This window comes from Mixophyes fleayi, chromosome 5, assembly GCF_038048845.1.
Source record: "Mixophyes fleayi isolate aMixFle1 chromosome 5, aMixFle1.hap1, whole genome shotgun sequence".
In the NCBI taxonomy this organism is placed as follows: domain Eukaryota; kingdom Metazoa; phylum Chordata; class Amphibia; order Anura; family Limnodynastidae; genus Mixophyes; species Mixophyes fleayi.
In genome coordinates this window covers 26,431,659-26,451,368 of record NC_134406.1, presented here as the reverse complement: position 1 = coordinate 26,451,368, position 19,710 = coordinate 26,431,659, and the positions used below count along the sequence as shown (strand labels likewise).

Here is a 19,710-nt window from a genome sequence, read left to right as displayed (position 1 = left end):
CAGATGCCAAAATATAGTGATCCGATTTCAAGATGTTGATAACTCTTGCATCCTGGCAAAGCGAATAAAGTACTTGCTCTATAAGTCCAACATACTTATTGTAATTGCTTTGTTTAATCTCCTCCTTCGATTTCTCAAGCTGCTTTCCAAAAGTCTAATTAAGGGAATCACTTGGCCAAAGTTGGCAAGGTCTGAACTCACTTCACAGGTGATCATATCGAATGGTTTCAGCACCTTGCACAACAAGGTAAGTAGTTTCCACTGCGCTGGACTAAAATACATTCCCTCTCCTTTCCCAATGTCATAGCTTCAGGAGTAAGCGTGGATGGCTTTTCGCATCCACACAAGCATATTAAGGGTGGAATTCTACCTTGTTACTACTTCTGGCTTCAGTTGGTTGCAGAGCAAATTAAATTATTGTTGTAGGTGCTACAAACTCCTACATGCAGTTGCTGAATGCCGGAAAGATCCCGAAATTTTTCAGCCCACAGACAGCATCTCCTGCACGTCCCTGTCATTTTTCAAAAAGCTCTGTACCACAAAGTTGATTGTGTGAGCAAAACAGGGAATATGATGGAATTCACCCAGTTGTATTGCTCTCACAATTTTGGTGGCATTATCAGAAATGACATATCCTGAGGAGAGCCCAAACAGGATAAGCCATGTTGCAATGACATCCCTTAGTTTTTCTAACAGGTTGTCAGCAGTATTCCTCTTAGTGAAGCCGGTGATAACCAGAGTAGCCTGCCTCTGAAAAATCTGGTGTTGTTGGGTACATTCTGCTGCTGAAGGCGATTTACCAACCCAGTGGGCTGTGACAGTCATATAAACTTTAGTTTGCCCAGTTCAGCTTGTCCCCATATCTGTGGTTCAGTGTACAGTTGGTAGAATGGCATTTTCTAGCCCAATAATTAAATTTTTACGAACCTTCTGGTAGAGGTGAGGAATTGCTTTTCTAGTAAAATGGTGTTGTGATGGAATTTGGTAACAGGGACACATGACCTCAATTAACTGTCTAAAACCAATAGCATTAATTGTGGATATTGGACACTGATCTAATACTAGCATAGTCGCCATGGCGTCTGTGATCCGCTTTGCAACTGGGTGACAGCTTTCATACTTGCTTCCTCTTGCAAAGGATTAACAATGAATTGTTGTCAATTACTAGTAGTCTTCTTGGTCTGCTTCTGGGTTCATCATCATCACCATTTATTTATATAGCGCCACTGATTCCGCTGCACTGTACAGAGAACTCATTCACATCAGTCCCTGCCCCATTGGAGCTTAGTCTATAATCCCTAATATACACACAGAGAGAGAGACAGACTAGGGTCAATTTTTGATAGCACCCAATTAACCTACCAGTATGTTTTTTTGGAGTGTGGGAGAAAACCGGAACACCCGGAGGAAACCCACGCAAACCCAGGGAGAACATACAAACTCTACACAGATAAGGCCATGGACAGGAATTGAACTCATGACCCCAGTGCTGTGAGGCAGAAGTGCTAACCACTTAGCCACTGTGCCAGCAGCAGCAGGGGGCTTAACAGTCAAGAATTATTCAGAAGAATCCTTGATAGGGGAGGAGTCATCTAGCCTTAGCATCTTGGATGCAGGACTAACTCCGATCACTAGTGAGAATATTGATGAGGAAGGTGTTGTCGGTATAGATTGCAGGTGCTGGGATCTAGCTGAGAGAAGGAAGCTAGTTGATGCTGGACTACTTGTTGTTATTTTTTTAGCATAAGTTTTAGATTTTTTTAACAGCTTGCCATGAACTCTCTTCAAATGGCGTAACATGGATGACGTTCCTAGATGGTTAAGGTCCCTACCTCTACGGACAGTGGCTTTACAAACACTCCAAATGGCTAGACAACTGTTAGGATTTGGGTAAATATAATTCCACACATAAGAGGTGGATTTTTTGGTCTTTTGCCCAGGCATGACAATGGGCTTCTTATCACTGGCAAGAACTGATTCCACTGGTGCAGGACTTACATAAACAACATCATCGTCATCAACATCCTCATTAACGCCATTGTCAGCTACACAAATATCCCCTTCATCCTGTTGCAAATCTAAAGTCGCCTCCACAATTGGTGTATCACCAGCTACACTTGGGCTGCTCATTCACACATTTTCAGAAATGGTGAAAGGAGGCTTCTTTATGAGTACAGTATCAGAAAGGTCAGGCTTAGACATAGCACTTGTGGATAGACTCTCCTCAGGGATTTGTGTAATTTCTGAACATACCGTTTCTTTTACTGCCTTACTGTTTTTATCCAGCTCAGCTTTTACACATAAATGTATTTTGGCTCCTCTTTTGGACTCAGAATGATAAGGTCTTGCACCATCATGATAGATCTTAGCAGAAGATGCCTCACTGCCAGTTGCAGAACTAGCACTCATACAGAAAGGCGAAAGCCTGATTCTTTCCTTGCCACTGCGTGTGTAGATTGGCATATGTTGGCAATTTTATGTTTTTCTACAGTTAACTTTGCCTTGATTACAGGTGTTTTTTCTTTACCTAACATTACTGTTTCCCTGACTTAAAACCACTGTGCACTTGCGCACAGGCTTTAGTGGATGACATAGAGGGATTAGTATCATCATGACTGGTGCCAGGAGCTGCTTGGTGCTCCTGCTCTTCTGTGGACTGAGTCCATATCAATGACACTCAGCAATTTGACTGGAGACTAGAGAAAATGACAAGAACACTGTCTGCTACCCCTGTTTATGTGTGAGCAAAGGCACTCAGCAATCTGACTGGAGACTGATAAGAACACTGCCATCCCTCCTCTTTCTGCATGAGCAATGACGCTGCAGTGTTCTCCTCACGCTTTATTTGCCCGGCGCTCCGCCCGACAAAAATACCGTCGCCCTGCACCAGGGATTCGCTACAACCTGCCACCCATGTGACACGGTCAAAAGTTGCGCTGCACAGCAGTTAGTTCCTGGTACAGTGTGTTCCTGATGCTGGGCATTTTTGCAGGGGGGTTGTGAATATGGGAAACCGAGGGAGGAAGGGGTGGGATGTGGCAAACCTGGGGGCGGCCAGTGGGTGTCAATCACATGTGGAGTGTCCATTTCGCCTCACAGGGGGTGTCAAACTTTAGGGGAGGGGGAGCGCACCTGCGTAAAAGAAAGTACGCATTTGAAAGTGTGTGACAGGATGGACAGCCTATGCCACCCCATCTGTTGTTGCTGGGAACCGGCTGGGCTTACTTTGCCACCGTTTCCTTACGTTATCCATAATGCACCCTCCTGCCACAGTAGGAGGGGCTTACAATGCTCCTTTATGGCACTCAGTTCCTTCTGGGTAACTGTCACTGCTAGTGTACTCCTGTGCTGGTAACTCCGGACCGTTTACTATGGGTCAGGGTTGCTGTGGATGAATCCCGCCTGGCCTATCACCCTGGCCAGAGTTGCATGGGTAGCGTCAGAGCAGTGGTACTGGAGAGCTGCGTCCAACCTCAGGATCAGCCGGAGAACAGATTAGATTTTAGGGACTAATCGGCAGGTCACAGGATTACAGCAATGTTGAAGAAGTTGTCAAGCAGGGTCTTGAAGCAAAGTTATGTTTATTGCTCAAGTGTCCTGACAAGGACAGTTCCACTGATTTAAGGTATCAGTGGTCAGGTCAGATGGAACATCAGAATGATACATTTCAGTGTACAAGACAGTGCTTTTTTTATACAGATTTGGACACAGGCTATGTTTAGCATCAGGATGTGACCTATTTACCAAAACATAGATTTACATGCATTGCAAAGCCCACAAAATTTACACTTAGATGTGAAATTCTAGAAATGCTGTCATGTCCTGCATCACATGCTGCCCACAATTTTCAGAAAGGTTTGAACGACAAAGGCCACACAGTAACGACCCCCTGCTGGGCCTTTGGTCAGAGCAGGCATCTGACACTTCATCACAAAACTTAGCATTTCCTGGTATCAGACTCCCTCCCCATGCCTAATTGCAGGTTTCCACTAGCAACCTTATAAATCCCAAACAATGACACTTCCATACAGAACATATCCCAATACACAAAAGACCTACATTCACTAAGGCCTATTGTATCAGATATATACATCAGACATAATGCATTTCCTCTAGGAAGGTTAAACAGAAAAAAAAAAATCCTACCCTGGTCTCAGAAATAATGATTTCCTATCTCACAATATACACAATATCAAAAAAGTGCACATGCAATTATATAAATAAGCGCCCAGCGCTATTTCCTTTAAATTAATTTATACCAAAAGTTATTTATATGTGATCCAGTCACACAGTGCTTCTTACTTGTGGGTCTTTTGTGCATAGCCAACATTTGTGCATTATCTGGGCACTTAAACAAATTATTGGGAGGGTATTCAATTGTCAGCGGAAACGCCGAAAATCTTGCGGTCCGCGCACTATCACCGTTATTACGGTAATAGTGCGCGGAAAAAACATTATTATGGTAAATCCAGCTGAAATCCAGCTAACTACTTAACGCTGCGGAAATCAGCGATAATTGAATACCCCCCTTGGTGTCTAAACAGCATTTGTGCAGTATTCGGGAACTTAAATAATTATTGGTGTCCAAACAGCAGTTGTGCAGTATCTGGCCACAGGATTTTCCACTCTAAAACGCATTAAAGTCTGTTTAAGGAATCGCATGAAGTAGAGCACACTGAATAATCTGATGCTGATTTCATTAGAGGGACCAGATCCTACAGACTTTGATTATGATAATGCTGCAGACGACTGGGCGTCTAAGAAAATAATTAATTTATAAAGTATTAATCTAGAGGTTAAATCAATATAAGGTCAGGATTTCAACATTTAATTTGTGCAAAGGCCCACACCCATCTACTTTTTGATTCCACATGGCTGGTAAAATTTTCTGGGGAGAAAGATGCGTTGACCAAATGCACCGGATACTGCAAAGGACAATCTAACTTCTTCTGTGTCTAACTTGTGGAATTTAAAACTGGCGAGATCCAACGAAGCACCGATGACACTTTGCCTCGATTTCAGATCTGAGGATGCGCAAAAATAACAAGCCGGCTCGGTACTTGGATTGCCTAGGTTCAGAGGGGAAGGCTCGGTTTTCAAAAAAACGAGCCTGAGCATCCCTACAAATATTGCAGGCTACAACCTAATGTACACTTCTGATATACAAAGTAGATTTGGAAAGTGTTTTGGCAATTTCCCCAAGGCTGTAGTCATGTGGGTCTCTGTAACCAGGTTCATGGAGCCTCACTCCCAGAATCCCTCACCTATGCAGTCGTATCCCCATTTTATTTATAGCATTAAGAATGATGTCACTGTGACATTCCCAGAAAGATTCATCTCTCCAGTCAGCAGGTAGATGATGTCCATTGTGCGATTTAATATCACTCATGACCTTGTCCATCCTCAGGGAATCAGTGATTTACACAGAACGGGATTCACCTACAATTGACTTTAGTAAAAGTTTATCTGGTTCCTCACAGCTCAATTTTCTAGGAACAAAAAAAATAATCATTATAAACATCACAGAGCAGACATGCAAGATATTAAAATATGAAAGACGGAGGGACTCATGGAGAGTTGGAGCGTTTTCTTAAAATACGTATTTCTGTACTTCATATGCACACAAAAAATGCATAAGACTAAGTCCCTATGCAGAGTGAGACACATGTAACACTTACTCTCCTGTATACGGAAAGAGGCTGAACGGGGGAGGGGGAAGGGAAAGGGCAAATGTAGGTCAAGTACAGTAAGGGTGTTTCACATAATTTGTGTAGCATATAGAGGTGGAAACACCAGAAGATAAGCCAGTCTGGAGCACATCTGTTGTGGGTGCTTGACCCATGCTGCATGATATGTTCTGTTGACGGACCTGGCTACTGTGTTGTAAAATGAATAAATACTGTATATACTCGTGTATAAGCCGAGTTTTTCAGCACATTTTTGTATGCTGAAAAAGGCCACTCGGCTTATACACGGGTGAACTTACCTGGTGTCCGGTCCCTTGGCTGTTAACTTCTGCATATGCGTTCCAACAACAGGAAGTTCAGCATTTGGAACGCATACTTGCGTTCCAAATGCCGAACTTCCTGTTGTTGGAACGCATGCGGGGTAAGTAAAAAATCTCTCTCTCTCTGCGTCCTCGCCTTTCGTTTGTTCTGTCCAGACAATCCAAACTTTTTATCGGCGGTCTGAGCTTTGACACCAACGAGAGGAATCTGGAAGAGGTGTTCTGCAAATATGGTCTGATCACAGAGGTGGTTGTGGTAAAGGATCGGGAAACTAAGAGATCCAGGGGATTTGGCTTTGTTACGTAGGAGAACCCAGAGGATGCCAAAGATGCCTTGCAGGCAATGAATGGAAAGTCTGTGGATGGACGTCAGATTTGTGTGGATCAGGCTGGCAAGTCCTCCGGTGACAGGAGAGGAGGTTACAGAGGAGGCTCATCTGGAGGAAGAGGATTCTTCCGTGGTGGCAGAGGATGTGGTGGCGGTGACAGGGGCTATGGAAGCACCAGGTTTGAGAGCAGGAGTGGAGGATATGGTGGCAGTGGTGGCTCAAGGAATTATTATGGAAGTGGCAGGAGTCAAGGAGGTTATAGTGATCGCTCAGGAGGGTCCTACAGAGACAGCTATGATAGCTATGCTACACACAACGAGTAAAATACTTTTTTATATCTGTTTAAGTATCTCTACAGCCTCACTGGTAGTAATGGAACAGCTGTCCTAAAGGGTGTAAAGCTAATAACTTTTATATTGTTACTTTTAATATTATGGTTTCATATTGTTAGATTTCTCACCCTACTATGTTTTGCTGTTCCATTGAAGCTTTTAAATTTGCGCTCTTTTCCACCCTAGGCTTATACTCGAGTCAATAAGTTTTCCCAGTTTTATGTGGTAAAATTAGGTGCCTCGGCTTATATTCGGGTCGACTTATACTCGAGTATATACGGTAATTTAGGACTTGCCATGGGCGGGGCAACTGAGATGGTTGCTTTTTAGAACAGCTCAACTTGAGTCTCACAATGTTTTGTCATCGTTTGGCAACTTCCTTGAGGAATGAGTCTCATTCAAGTACCTAGACTTCAGGAGGGAAGGCAGAATGACTTCAGAGCTTACCAAGGAATCCAGAGGTCAAAGGAGAACGGGCGCTGTAGCCACCCATGACGGACATGTAAATGCACCAACTACAAGGCACCAAAATAGAGTGTTAGTTCACATTGTGACTAACTTCAGAGATAAATGGAAAACATGCATCAAGACTTTAGTTTAATAATCTTTAAGTAGACTTACCCATGAATATTGAAGATATTTATGCTGAACGTAACATCTTCTGTTTAATGAGCTTGTCTGTAGTCTTATGCTACTGATTATATATATATATATATATATATATATATATATATATATATATATATATATATATATGTATAAAACCTGAACACATTATAAAGACTTTATATTGTTGTTTACTGGTCATTATAACTTTCAAGCCAAAGGGGCACACCTGTTGGCTTCATCCACTTAGCACTGACCCACAGATTATCTTGACAACAAAGCCACAAATAGGGCTCTATTTTCCAATATAACCACTATACAAACCAAGTGTTTAAGAACCCCGGATAATTGAGACAGAGTAACCCTAGACACAAGTTGCAGGAGTTGTAATCATAGCACTGGGTACCACCCTTTCAAAGAGACTCCAAAACCTTCACTACCCTACTAACAAAACACAACATCAAATACCTGATGTACACACCCAGATCCACCACCAAGGCCCAAACCCTTCTCCCTTTTTCAGCTCAGTTTGAGCAGTGTAGTAAAATATAACACTGCAGTACCTCCATCACTCAACCTGTTGGGGTTGCACCAAATCCCCCCCCCAAAAATAAATAAAAAAATAACACAATTACACCATTTCTGGGCAACAGGGGGCCCTCCGAGCCTTCACCTGTGGCCCCCAGCTATTTCCCAATTGTAAAGCGCTATGGAATTTGCTGGTGCTATATAAATGATGATGATGATGATTTCCTGCTTTATTGTCAGATTTGTTATTTTTGATAACACTTGTGTAAAATGCTGGCTGATATGCTATTACAGATATGTGTCTCTTTCTTTCATTAAATGAATTGTTTTACCTTATAACTGAGATTAAGGGTGAAAAGGGCCACACTTTCAGGTTAGTGGGCCGCATCATGTGGCCCATGAAGTGTATCAGTTTCCCTACCAGTGGTATAGACCCTTTACCGAAGCTATAGCAAATGACACATATATAGCATGTAATGATATGGGAGAAATCAGTGAATATATTTTAGGATATAGTACTTTGGGTGCTTTAATTCCTTGATATAATCATGGGGTGAATCGAAAAAAAATATGCTTTTATGACCGCTTTCCAAAGTTCACTAAATAAAGATAAAACGATATTGGGGCGTGGCCTGGTAGCCAACACGATCGGACGTGTTTCACATCAGCTCCTGGCCCCTGATTGAGAATTGGGGTGAAAGAGCGTTATATAACCCCTAAAAACCTGGGGTGGCAGACGGAAACGCTTTCCTCGCAAGCTCTGGGACCCGAGATAATTGAAAGAAGAGTCTCTCCTCCACTCAGCGCTTGTAATTGTGAGTCCTGGCTGACACGCTGCGACGGACATACCGCTGAGCCCCCCCTCCCCCTGATATATCCCTGAGGGTCACGCTGCTGGCCATAGTGCTGCTGCGGGCAGTGTTGTGCTGGACGTGATTTGGAGCCAGCTATTTCTTGCCCCTGCTACCCGGGAGACGGAGGCTGCAGTGCGGAGGGAGTGGGTGAGGAGAGCGAAACGTGGCCTGCTGGGCCTTATATGGTGGCGGTTACCTGCGTATGAGGCCCTCCTGAACTGTCCGGTGAACGCTACCGGGGACAGGCCTGTTTCCGGCCCAAGCGCCGGACCTCGAGTGCCGGGTGACGCTTACTTCCGGTGGGCGGGGCTATCGGAACCCACCGTACAGACCCGAGTAGGTTTGCTGACCCCTGAGGATTTGACTGGCGAGGGGGTGAATCGATCTGCTCCTGCAGAGAGTCAGCTGTGTGGGGACCGTTGGGCTCGGGCAGAGTGAGTGGACTGCTGGCCCGAAAAGCTGGCAGTTGTTCCTGATCTTCTCTGGTGTCTTGCCTGCAGCTTTCTATCCCCCTGCTGGCTGCATGATATCGACCAGACCATTGACCTGCTTCCTCACTATATGCTGTGGGTCCTGTCTAACTGCTCCCCAGGTACCTTTTGTCAGTCTATTACATTTTGCTTTTATTCCACTTACCTTGTCTCTCATCAAGCTGTACAGTAGTTAAGACTGCTGATCGCCTTTGCTTCATTCACTTGTGGAAAAATACTGCCCTCCTGTGGTGGCTTAAAAATACTACATCTACTGTTCATTGCTTCTGCAGCTATTTTCACTCAGTTAATGTTTATTTGAAGGATCAGCGAGGCAAGAAATTGATTCTCAACTGTCAAGAGTACGCCAATTGTTACCCTCTATAACATTCATCAAGCCTTGTCGCTATCTAGCCTGCCCGGCTGGCGGGGTTTTTCTATACTGACACCCACCTGCTGGCCTTCATCCGGTCGCTGAATATGTGACCTCCTCCATTCAGGCTGGACCGGGACTGACCCCAATAATACTGACCAATGTAAAAGTGCGTCCCCTTATCGCCTCCTTTCCTCATCCCAGCCTTCCTCTGCCTCCTTCATCCTTCTCATTTGGCTGACGGCTCCCAGATTTTTCGTCATGCCCAACAAACCAAAGAAAGTGACCCCCGGGTCCTCTGCTAACTTTTTGGGCTCAAAGAATAAACCGTCTTCCCCGTCTTCGACTCGTACAGATGCGCCTAGCTCCCAGACGCGCTCTGAAACTGAGCTGGACCCACAGATCCTAGCCATAATGATCAGTCTACTAGAAGGAGTCAAGCAAGCATTCCACCAAGAACTCTCCAAAGTTGTTAATGACTTTAAAACTGAACTAACTTCACTGGGCAACAGATCTGACGCGTTGGAGTCAAAAACAGACGACCTTTGCCGCTCACAAACCACAATGGATAACAAAATTACTCGTCTCCGTGACGAAGTTGAGACTCTCAAGGAACAGCAGGAGGACTCTGAGAACCGATCTCGTCGTAACAATATTCGTATCCGAAATGTTGCTGAAGAAATATCTCCAGCGGATCTTCAAGCTTTTCTTAAAGACCTTTTTCAACATATCCTTCCTTCTGACTCTGACTGTTTGATGGATCGTGCTCATAGGGCTCTTCGGGCCCGTCCTGCCAATGGCCTGCCTCCTCGAGACATTATTATGCGCTTGCACTATTTCCGCACAAGGGACCGATTCCTCTTTGCGACTAGAGATCAATCTGCTCTCTCTTTCCGGAACATGGACATCCAGCTGTTTCAGGATCTTGCTCCCTCCACAATTCAGAAACGGAGAAACTTGCAGCCTGTTACTAGGATTCTGCGACAACATAATTTCCGGTATCGCTAGTGCTTCCCGTTTCAACTTCAGGTGTTTGCAGTCAACTCATCTTATTACATCAAAACGGTGGATGAAGGACAGGAACTATTGGCGAAACTGGACATCCTTCCCGTAAGGACTGCTTTGCAGACCGGCTCTCCGAAGACCCAACGATCAGCCCCTCCACAACCAGACTGGTCCCGTTCCTCCCGCCGCAAAGCCCGAGATGCCGCGCCGCCATGACATGTCTATTATTGTTACTGATTATTTTTTCTGCTAACGTTTCATCCCCTCAGGTGGACTTCCTATACGGGTTGGAGCTCAGAGCTCCTTGTCGTTATATACAGATATATTAGTTTTTCTATGTTACCAGTTTATTAGTAAATTTATAGTAGCATTTATTTGACATGGCGTTGAATTTGAAGTATTCTGTTGCTACTATATTCTCTTGTGTTTTTCTTTTGGTAAGGTGATCCCTGCTCCCTCTACTCCCCATCCTTCCCTTATATTCTCCCCCCTCCCCCTAAAGATGTAGAATCTTAAAGTTCTAACACTAGTATGATGTTAATGCACACTTTTTTGTGGTTAGTTAAAATTGTTGCAGGGGAAGAGGAGAGAGGGAAGGAAGATTTCTTTCTTCCCTTTTTTTTTTTTCTCTTCTTAATGTTCGTCTTTTCTTAAGATTTTTTTCATAGGTCTACGGTCCTGGTCTCACCTCGCTTCATACACAGGACCACCCCCCCACGCACCCTTTGATATTGTTTATTGTTATTTGTATTTAACCTCACTATGCTTTTGAACCCCTTCTGGGTTCCTTTCACACAGGGTTTACGCCCAATTGGGCTCCTTCTTCCTCTTCTCTTTCGCTTCTCTCGATTCTTCTTTTTTATCTTTTCCTTCGCCTTCTCTCTGTTCTCAAGGACGGCTTAATAACTTATCCCATTCTTCCCCAATACTAGTCAAGCTGCCGGGATCTATCACTTTTTCGTTGCCATGGCCTTAAAAGTTTTCTCGATCAACGTTAACGGCCTCAACACCCCTCGTAAACGTACGATGCTACTGGGAGCCTGTAGGAGAGAAAAAGCGGATATTGTCTTTCTACAGGAGACACACTTCACTGGAGTCCACTCTCAGCTCCAGGGTAAGCAGTTTTCTCAGACTTTCTTTGCCTCGGCGGACTGCAAGAAGCGGGGAGTGGCTATTTTGATCCACAGTAAGATTCCCTTCTTGCACTCCAACACTTACGCAGACCCGGAGGGTCGCTTCATACTAGTGGGTGGTACTCTCCGATCCATTCCTGTTACCCTGGTTTCGGTCTATGCCCCTAATCAGAAACAGAAGCCTTTCTTTACAAGACTCTTTAATTGCATTGAGCGGTTGGCACGGGGTCATGTAGTAGTGGGTGGCGATTTTAATGTGACTCTTGATCCTGTCCTGGACAGGTCTTCCCCTTCTTCCCGGCGGGGCTCTCCCATCTCAGTAGAATCTACCTCACTAGCCACACTGCTTTCTCACCATCGCATGTATGACTCCTGGCGACTCTGTAACTCAGACGCTAGGGATTACACCCATTACTCTGCCCCTCACCATTTGTACTCCCGCATAGACATGATACATGTATCCCATGCACTCACTCCCAATGTGACTCAGGCGGGCATCACCCCACTCTCATGGACTGACCACTCGGGGGTGTTCCTTATTCTAGACCTCCTCAAAACATCACCACCCCGGGGAAAGTGGCGCCTAGATGACTCTCTCCTGCTCAACCAGACGACCCTTTTAGACTTCAATAACTTAATCGCCAATTATTTCCAAGATAACTCTGCTATAGATGTCCCCCCAGGCATTATTTGGGAAGCACACAAAGCCACTATACGTGGTCATTTGATTAGCCTGACTGCTGCTTCTAGGAAAAAAGCTGCAGAAGAGATATCTTGTTTAGAGCGCAGATTGGCCTCTCTTTTTTCCCAACATCAGTCTCTTCATGACCCTGCTCTGCTCACTCAGATTACCTCGCTGAAAGGCCAACTTAACACTCTTCTCTCCCGTAGGGCTGCTATTACTATGCAGAAATTACAACAACGGTACTATGACAAATCTGACAAAGCAGATTCTGTGCTAGCCAGAAAGCTTCGTAAGAAGATGGCTCTAGGTCACATCGATAAAATTTACGACTCACAAGCGAGCAGATTTACATATGACCCTAAGGAGATAGTCCAGACGTTTCAGGAATTTTATTCCTTTCTTTATAACTTAGCCCCGCCACCCCCCCTTCAAAGAGCTCATATGGTGCCGTCTCTAGACGAATATCTAGCCGCCACCCCCCTCCCTAGGCTCACCCCACCTCACATAGAGTCCCTGAATACAGACATTACTCTGACCAAGGTTTTGGTGGCTATTAAATCCCTGAAACCTTCTTCAGCTGCAGGCCCTGACGGTTTCACCCCACAATATTATAAGAAATTCGCTGCAGTACTAGGCCCCCATTTGACATCTTTTTTTAATGAGATCTTGGATGGTGCCACATTCGATGCGGCCACTACCAGAGCTAACATTATTGTCATTCCAAAACCAGGGAAGGACCCAACTCTTTGCTCTAGCTATAGACCAATATCCCTCCTCAATGTGGACCTAAAAATTTATGCAAAAATTTTGGCCTCTAGATTGAATCCCCTCCTCCCTTCCCTCATCCATCCCGACCAGGTGGGATTTATCCCGGGGCGTCAAGCCCCGGACAACACTAGGAGAACAATCAACCTGATCCATACAATTCACAGGGGTAAGCTCCCCTCCCTCCTTATGTCAATAGATGCTGAGAAAGCATTCGATCGCATCTCCTGGTCGTTTATGGTTGGGGTTCTGGGAGCGATGGGTTTCTCTGGCAAATTTATGACTGCCATTTCGGCCTTGTACCGCTCCCCGTCGGCCACAGTCTCTGAAAATGGTCTGACCTCGGTCCCCTTCACTATTTCCAATGGCACACGGCAGGGCTGCCCCCTCTCTCCGCTCATTTTTGCCCTTATCATAGAGCCATTAGCAGCTAGAATCCGGGCTAACCAGCAGATATTAGGCATTCCGGTGGGTAGTTCTTCCCATAAGATAGCTCTATATGCGGATGAAGTCTTGTTAACTATTACTAACCCAAATCTTTCCGTTCCTCTTCTCGTAGACGAATTAAATCTCTTTGGCCACTTCTCGGGATATAAAGTTAACACTGACAAGACAGAAGTCTTAGACTTTTATGTTTCCTCAGCAGACAAGGTGTCTTTAGAAAGTTCCTTCCCATTTAACTGGCGTCTTCAAAAACTCAATTACCTTGGGGTATACCTGACTAAGCAACTCCAACAGCTTTTTCAGGCCAACTTCCCTCGCATTCTTGCTCAAATTAAGTCGGATCTTGTTTCATGGTCGCAGCTATACATCTCCTGGATAGGTCATATTAATGCGGTCAAGATGAACATACTCCCTAGACTCCTTTACCTTTTTCAAACCCTCCCCATCCGGGTCCCCCCCTACGTGTTCAAGTTTCTCCATTTTCATGTATTTAAATTCATTTGGGCGGGTAAGCGCCCCCGAGTCCGATTCAAGCTTTTACAGAGAGCCCCGCGGGGAGGGGGACTGGGAATCCCTGATTTTCGACGCTACTACCTCTCCGCTCAGCTTGCTCAATGCGTTCTGTGGTGTAGTTTAACTCCCTCCAGGGTCTGGGTCGAGATTGAGGCTGAAAGTCTGGGTATGCTATCCCTATCTACTCTCCTATGGCTCCCACGGGCTCGTCGACCAAAACGGCTCTCACTTTATCCAGTCATCACACACTCCCTGGCGGTCTGGAACTCATGCTCTCAGAAATTTGGCCTCTCCCCCATCCCTCTCCCCTAATTCCTTTGTTTAACTCTTCAGACTTCTCTCCAGGCCTTACTCCTAAAGCATTCTCCTCGTGGACCTCACAAGGGGTCCGTTTCTTAAACGATCTCACCTCTACGGCTGTGTTCCCCTTGTTTACGGACATCCAATCGCTAATAAATATCCCCACTAAATTATTCTACCAATTCCTCCAGCTCCGCTATTTTCACCACACTGCCAAAATTCGCCTCTCCTCCCGTCCCCTTACCACATTTGAACGTCTCTGTCTCCGTCAGTCCTCTACCAGAGGCCTTATTTCAACGTTATACTATGAGCTCGCCTCACCTTCCTCAGACCTTAGAGTCTCGCACGAACTGGCCTGGGAACGTGATATTGGTGAAGTTCTTTTGAGAGAGGAATGGTCGGAGATATATGAGAATGCTGCCTCCAGCTCAATATGCGTTAAAATAAAAGAGAATGTTTATAAGGTATTGTACCGTTGGTACTATGTTCCCTCCCGGACTCATAAATTTCTTCCAGACTCTTCTGATCGCTGTTGGCGGGGGTGCTCCCAGGAGGGCAACTTTATTCACATATGGTGGACTTGTCCCAAATTATCAAACTTCTGGGCCGAGATTAAACATCTGATCCAATCGATACTTCAGGTAACAATACCATTAGAGCCTAAATTTTTTCTCTTACCCATGGGAGTGCCCATGGCGACTCGACACGAGAATAAGTTGGCTAGGCACATCTTATCGGCAGCTACCTGCCAAATTGCAGCAGACTGGAGGCAGCAGTCTCCACCATCACTTCAGGCTGTTATTAATAGAGTCTGGCAGGTTCAGCGCCTGGAATACATGACCAGCATCATCAATAGGACGTCAAGATCGTTCACTAAAGTATGGAGCCCATGGCTCTCGTTTTTTCAGGCTTCCTCCCCTTTTACTTGACTCTACACCTACATATATCCGTCCTCTTTTCGGGAACCCCCTTTTTTTCTTTTTCTTTTTTCTCTCTCTTCCTTTTCTGCTCTGTACTAGTCTCCCTTCTCTTTTTTTCCTGCGTCATGCCCTCCTCTGTCGCGGCATTTCGCTCTCTTCTTTACATCTTAAAAAATCTCTGGTCAATTATTATACACGCAATCTGACTACGTTGCACTGATGCTTTACGATATTCTGTTGATTTTATGTCATTTTTGGTGTGATGTGCTTTTTTTTCTTTTTGTTATCTTGCTGACATTGCATATTGGTTTTCTTTGTTATCTGACCTTTCAAAAATAAAATATATAAAAAAAAAAAAAAAAAAAGATAAAACGATATTTACTTTAAAATGCTATCGATAAAATGCCCTATAGCAGGGATCAAGAGCCCACTTGTTGTGGGGGCAAATTTCCCTGGAATTTGTCTTCATATCCATACATAGGATAGGGACAGCTTGCACTATGAGGATGTATCAATGAAGCTGGTCGCTGCTCTGCGTAGAAAATAGTGGCACCAGCCCTACGTGGAAAGCAAATGGGGTGCAACCTGGTGAAATCTATGTGGTGTGGAGTTGTAGGTGTTTGTGACTTACTTCTTAATCCTTTAGAGTGATGGAGTTGTCTAGAGAGGTTCCTCTCTTTTGGTTCTCTGTCTTCCTGCTCTTAGTTTGGTGGTCCCGAAGTGACAAATATTTGCAATAAAGTGATTGCTTGTTGGGTATTGGTGAACTTGTTCCGTGATTAAGTCCTGAAGTACTTTGTCCTATTGAAGAAGCAGATGAGAGATGAGTCACAGAATGTGGTTGGTGTTTTGCCCCCCAAAAGAGATGGAAGTGATGATATTTATTTTTCTATGTTAAAAGAGCAGTTGAGGATCAGGAACATGTGCAGTGCACATGTGGTGGATAATGAGACTATTTAAACCAGTGGAAAAAATAAAATTTTGATGGTACCAGCAATAGGGCACAATATATAATGGTAAGGTATGTGTGACTAGGTAGTGTGGGGGGCAGTTATAGTATAGGTCACATGCGGTGAGCTTGTTGTCTGTGGGCAGAGCCAAGTCACTGTGTAACCTGTGTAATGAATATGCAGCCAAGTGGCTGCGCTCAGCAGAGCTCCTGAAGTAATCTGGAGGGCAGGACATAGGTGACAAAACGCTGCTGGTTGTGGGTGTCTTCAAAATCCAACACGTTTCTTCCTGGTTGTAGACTTCTTCAAGTATATAGTATAATTGACTGTGCAGTAGTAATGGCGGTGTGTAAATAGCTTGAAGGAGGGGGAGGCGGAGGTAGGTGTGTGTGGGAGGGGTAGAGGGCAGGGATCCAGACACTCTGTACTGAATGGAGGGGGGAGGAGTTGCAGGAGGGGCTCCTGATGATATGGATGTCTGTTTATGGTGAGGGGAAGGATCTAAGGGACTCCACAGGTGACTATGGTAAGGGCAGGTGCTTGGCTGCAGTTGTGAGCAGCAGATTCAGACCTGCTCAATTCTGATAGCATGTAGGAAAGACTATCATTTATAACCTGTGTAATAAAGTGTATTAGGGTATATGAAGTGTGAAAGCCCTGTAGGAGAATGCTACACGTGGAGTAGAAATGTCTCCTTATATTGCTAGGATTAGGACGACAGTTCTGGACATAATGGTTCACAACTTAGAGATCATACTTTTAAAGTGCTTATCATCATCATCATCATCGATTTGTAAGGTGCCACAGATTCCGTAGCACTGGACACTCATCTTACAGATATGACAAACATGACTACAGTAAGTATTATGACAGATACAGATAATCGTGACATGAATAAAATTTAGCATAATAATCTATGGATGGTCTTGAGCCAGCATTAAATGAGACACCTGGATAAGAGGACCCTGCCTGTGACAACTGCATGGATACTGAGACCGCAACGTTGTGGGTCACATATGTTGTATATGTACAGTAAAGAGTATAATGCAAACAAATGGTGTCTGTTTCCTTGACTGCAGGAAGGACTCCGGGTGTTACTACCCTGTGTATTAAACGGCTGTAATGAATTTGCTCAATTTCGATTTAGTGTAAGAGGTAAACCATACTTGCCAACTCTCCCGGAATGTCCAGGAGACTTCCGCGACTCCCGGGAGAGTGTGGCAATCTCCCTGATCTGAATTCGGTTCAAACGCCGCACTTCACCTGTCACGGGGCGGGGCCAAAATGACGAGATTTTCGGTGCCCTGCCCCCTGCATGCCCACCTCCCCCCGGCAGCTCCCGGAAGCCAATTAGAAAATGTTGGCAAGTATGAGGTAGACTGGGAACGTGAACGTAATATGGGTAGTAGACTCTATACTGTTCCTACCATGGAATGGTGTCTGCACTGTGACAATTACAAATGGGTGGAACAAAGCAGAGTGGAATGGTGCAAGGTGGACTATGGATGTGTTTATGAATGTGGATCTCATGATAGGTGGTAGGTGAGTCTAGTATTTGGTCTGAGGAATAACCACTGGGGGCTTTGCAGCAAAACACAGTCAGAGTGTAACAAGTGGGATACTGGCTATGCCTGCAGGGACTGATGGTGTGCTTAAATGTAGGGTGGGCAGGGAGGTGCTAGTATCTTGGGGGAACAGAAGCTAAACGTCTGTGATATGTATAAGGGGGTGGGTCAATGGCTGAGATAAAGGTTTGAAGGAGCCTGAAGTGTACACCGCAGGAACATGCTCTTGGCATGAAGTGGGATAATGGGAGGTTGGTCTGGAGCATGGGGTCTATGTGGGTGGTGTAGGCAGGTGTGACTGTGATTAATGTAATAGATGGCTGTTGTAGAGGTGGAGAAGAAATGGGTGAGGGGAAGGGGGTATAACAGGAGGGGACAGAGATGAGAGAACTCTTGTTGGGTGTAGGGGGTGGGAGACTGTACCAGGGAGTGTGGGGCTATTCTCCAGCATTACACAAGTGATGTGTTAGTGGCACTTGGTGAGCGGTGGTTGGGTAGGAGATAACAGTAGGGCTAATGGGGGGTGGAGGCTAGTCATGGTGTGTGAGACCCTCTGTGGTGTATGGGGGTGTAGCTGGTCTGGGTATTAAGTCTCTCCCAGCTCTGCCATTATAATAAACAGTTCTGCTATTACTAACAGACTTCTGCTGACTGCAGTATGGAGCCACACGAGGACTTATGTAGAAGCTGTTGCGAGAGATCACGTCGCATGTATGAAGTCCTGATCGCCGGGAAGCGCCACACAAACATGGGGTAACTCTATGGAGGTAATTGCCGCTGTCTGATATATTATTATAGAAAGCCGTTACCTCCACCCTGTACAAGGCCCGGATGCAGCTCTTCAGGTTCTAAGATGGCCTGATAAAGCATGTGGCCACGCCCCCTGTTCAACGTCACTGGTTATATGTCTGTAACACTAATACTGTGTCTGGGAGACTACGGGACCTCGCACAACTCCCCTCACCCATTATCTCTACTGACCTTCCCCTTCAAGTGGAAATTGGCGACGGGGGCGAATATTTTTAAAAGTGTTGATTGTCCTCAATGCCGGAGAGCGGCGGCCATTTTCCCTTAGTCTCCCAGACACAATATGGGTGTTACAGATAAAAACCAGTGACGCTACAGTGGAGGGAGATTGGCTCATCCCTGTGATCAACTTTTGTTTTGTTTTTTCCTCGTAATTAGTGAAGGTTAAAGAAAAAACCTAAACATGGTTTCAGATAAACACGTTTAAGGATGTTTTTGCAGTTAACTTTTATTTTACAATTTAGATCATAGTTGCCAACTCCTGGAAACTTGTTTCCGGGAGAGGGGGCGAGACTGGGGGGCGGGACGAGGCCAACGCGTCATTTTGGCCCCGCCCCCCCGCGAAACCGTAATTTGCGTCGTGGGGGGGCAGGGCCAAAATGACGCGATTGGCCTCGTCCCGCCCCCTCCCGCCCTCCAAAATGGCGTGATTCACCGAGAATCGCGTCAAATGACGCGATTCTCGGGGAAATGCGGGAGAAATGCCATCTCCCCCGGGAGACTGACTCGAATTTCGGGAGTCTCCCGGACTTTCCGGGAGAGTTGGCAAGTATGATTTAGATTGATTTATTTGTGGTTACTACACTGTTTGTCCCCTGTTCTCTCTTTGTGATTTATACTAGATATCGCACACATAGGCAGGGACATAACAAAGGAGGCTGTCATATTGTATTTATTTGCACTACCAAATAGTCACTTGTCACGTTTCTGTGCTCGTAATAGAAAGCGACATTTAAGACAATCTCTGTCTTCAATGCATGTTGTTGACTACTTTGATGTCAATGTCTGATGCAAGTGTAATCATGCTATAGGCAATCCGAGGGGGAAGGGGGGGGTTAGTACCTGAAACCCCCCTCCAAGCCTGGGGCACTGTATAATTGAGGTGGCTGGATCCTGCCCCCGCT

At 45.3% G+C, this 19,710-nt stretch overlaps 1 protein-coding gene and 1 pseudogene across 1 annotated transcript in view; one reads left to right on the top strand and one right to left on the bottom strand.

The window, feature by feature from the left end:
* The window catches only part of LOC142158176 (uncharacterized), a 101,822-nt gene extending 83,185 nt beyond the window's left edge, over window positions 1-18,637 (bottom strand). Inside the window, exon 1 of the mRNA XM_075211886.1 lies at window positions 18,589-18,637. The gene's annotated coding sequence lies outside the window, so the exon portion shown is untranslated. The remainder of the gene's footprint in view (window positions 1-18,588) is intronic.
* On the top strand, window positions 6,153-6,661 carry LOC142157971 (cold-inducible RNA-binding protein B-like; annotated as a pseudogene).
* Window positions 18,638-19,710: the final 1,073 nt, after the last annotated feature.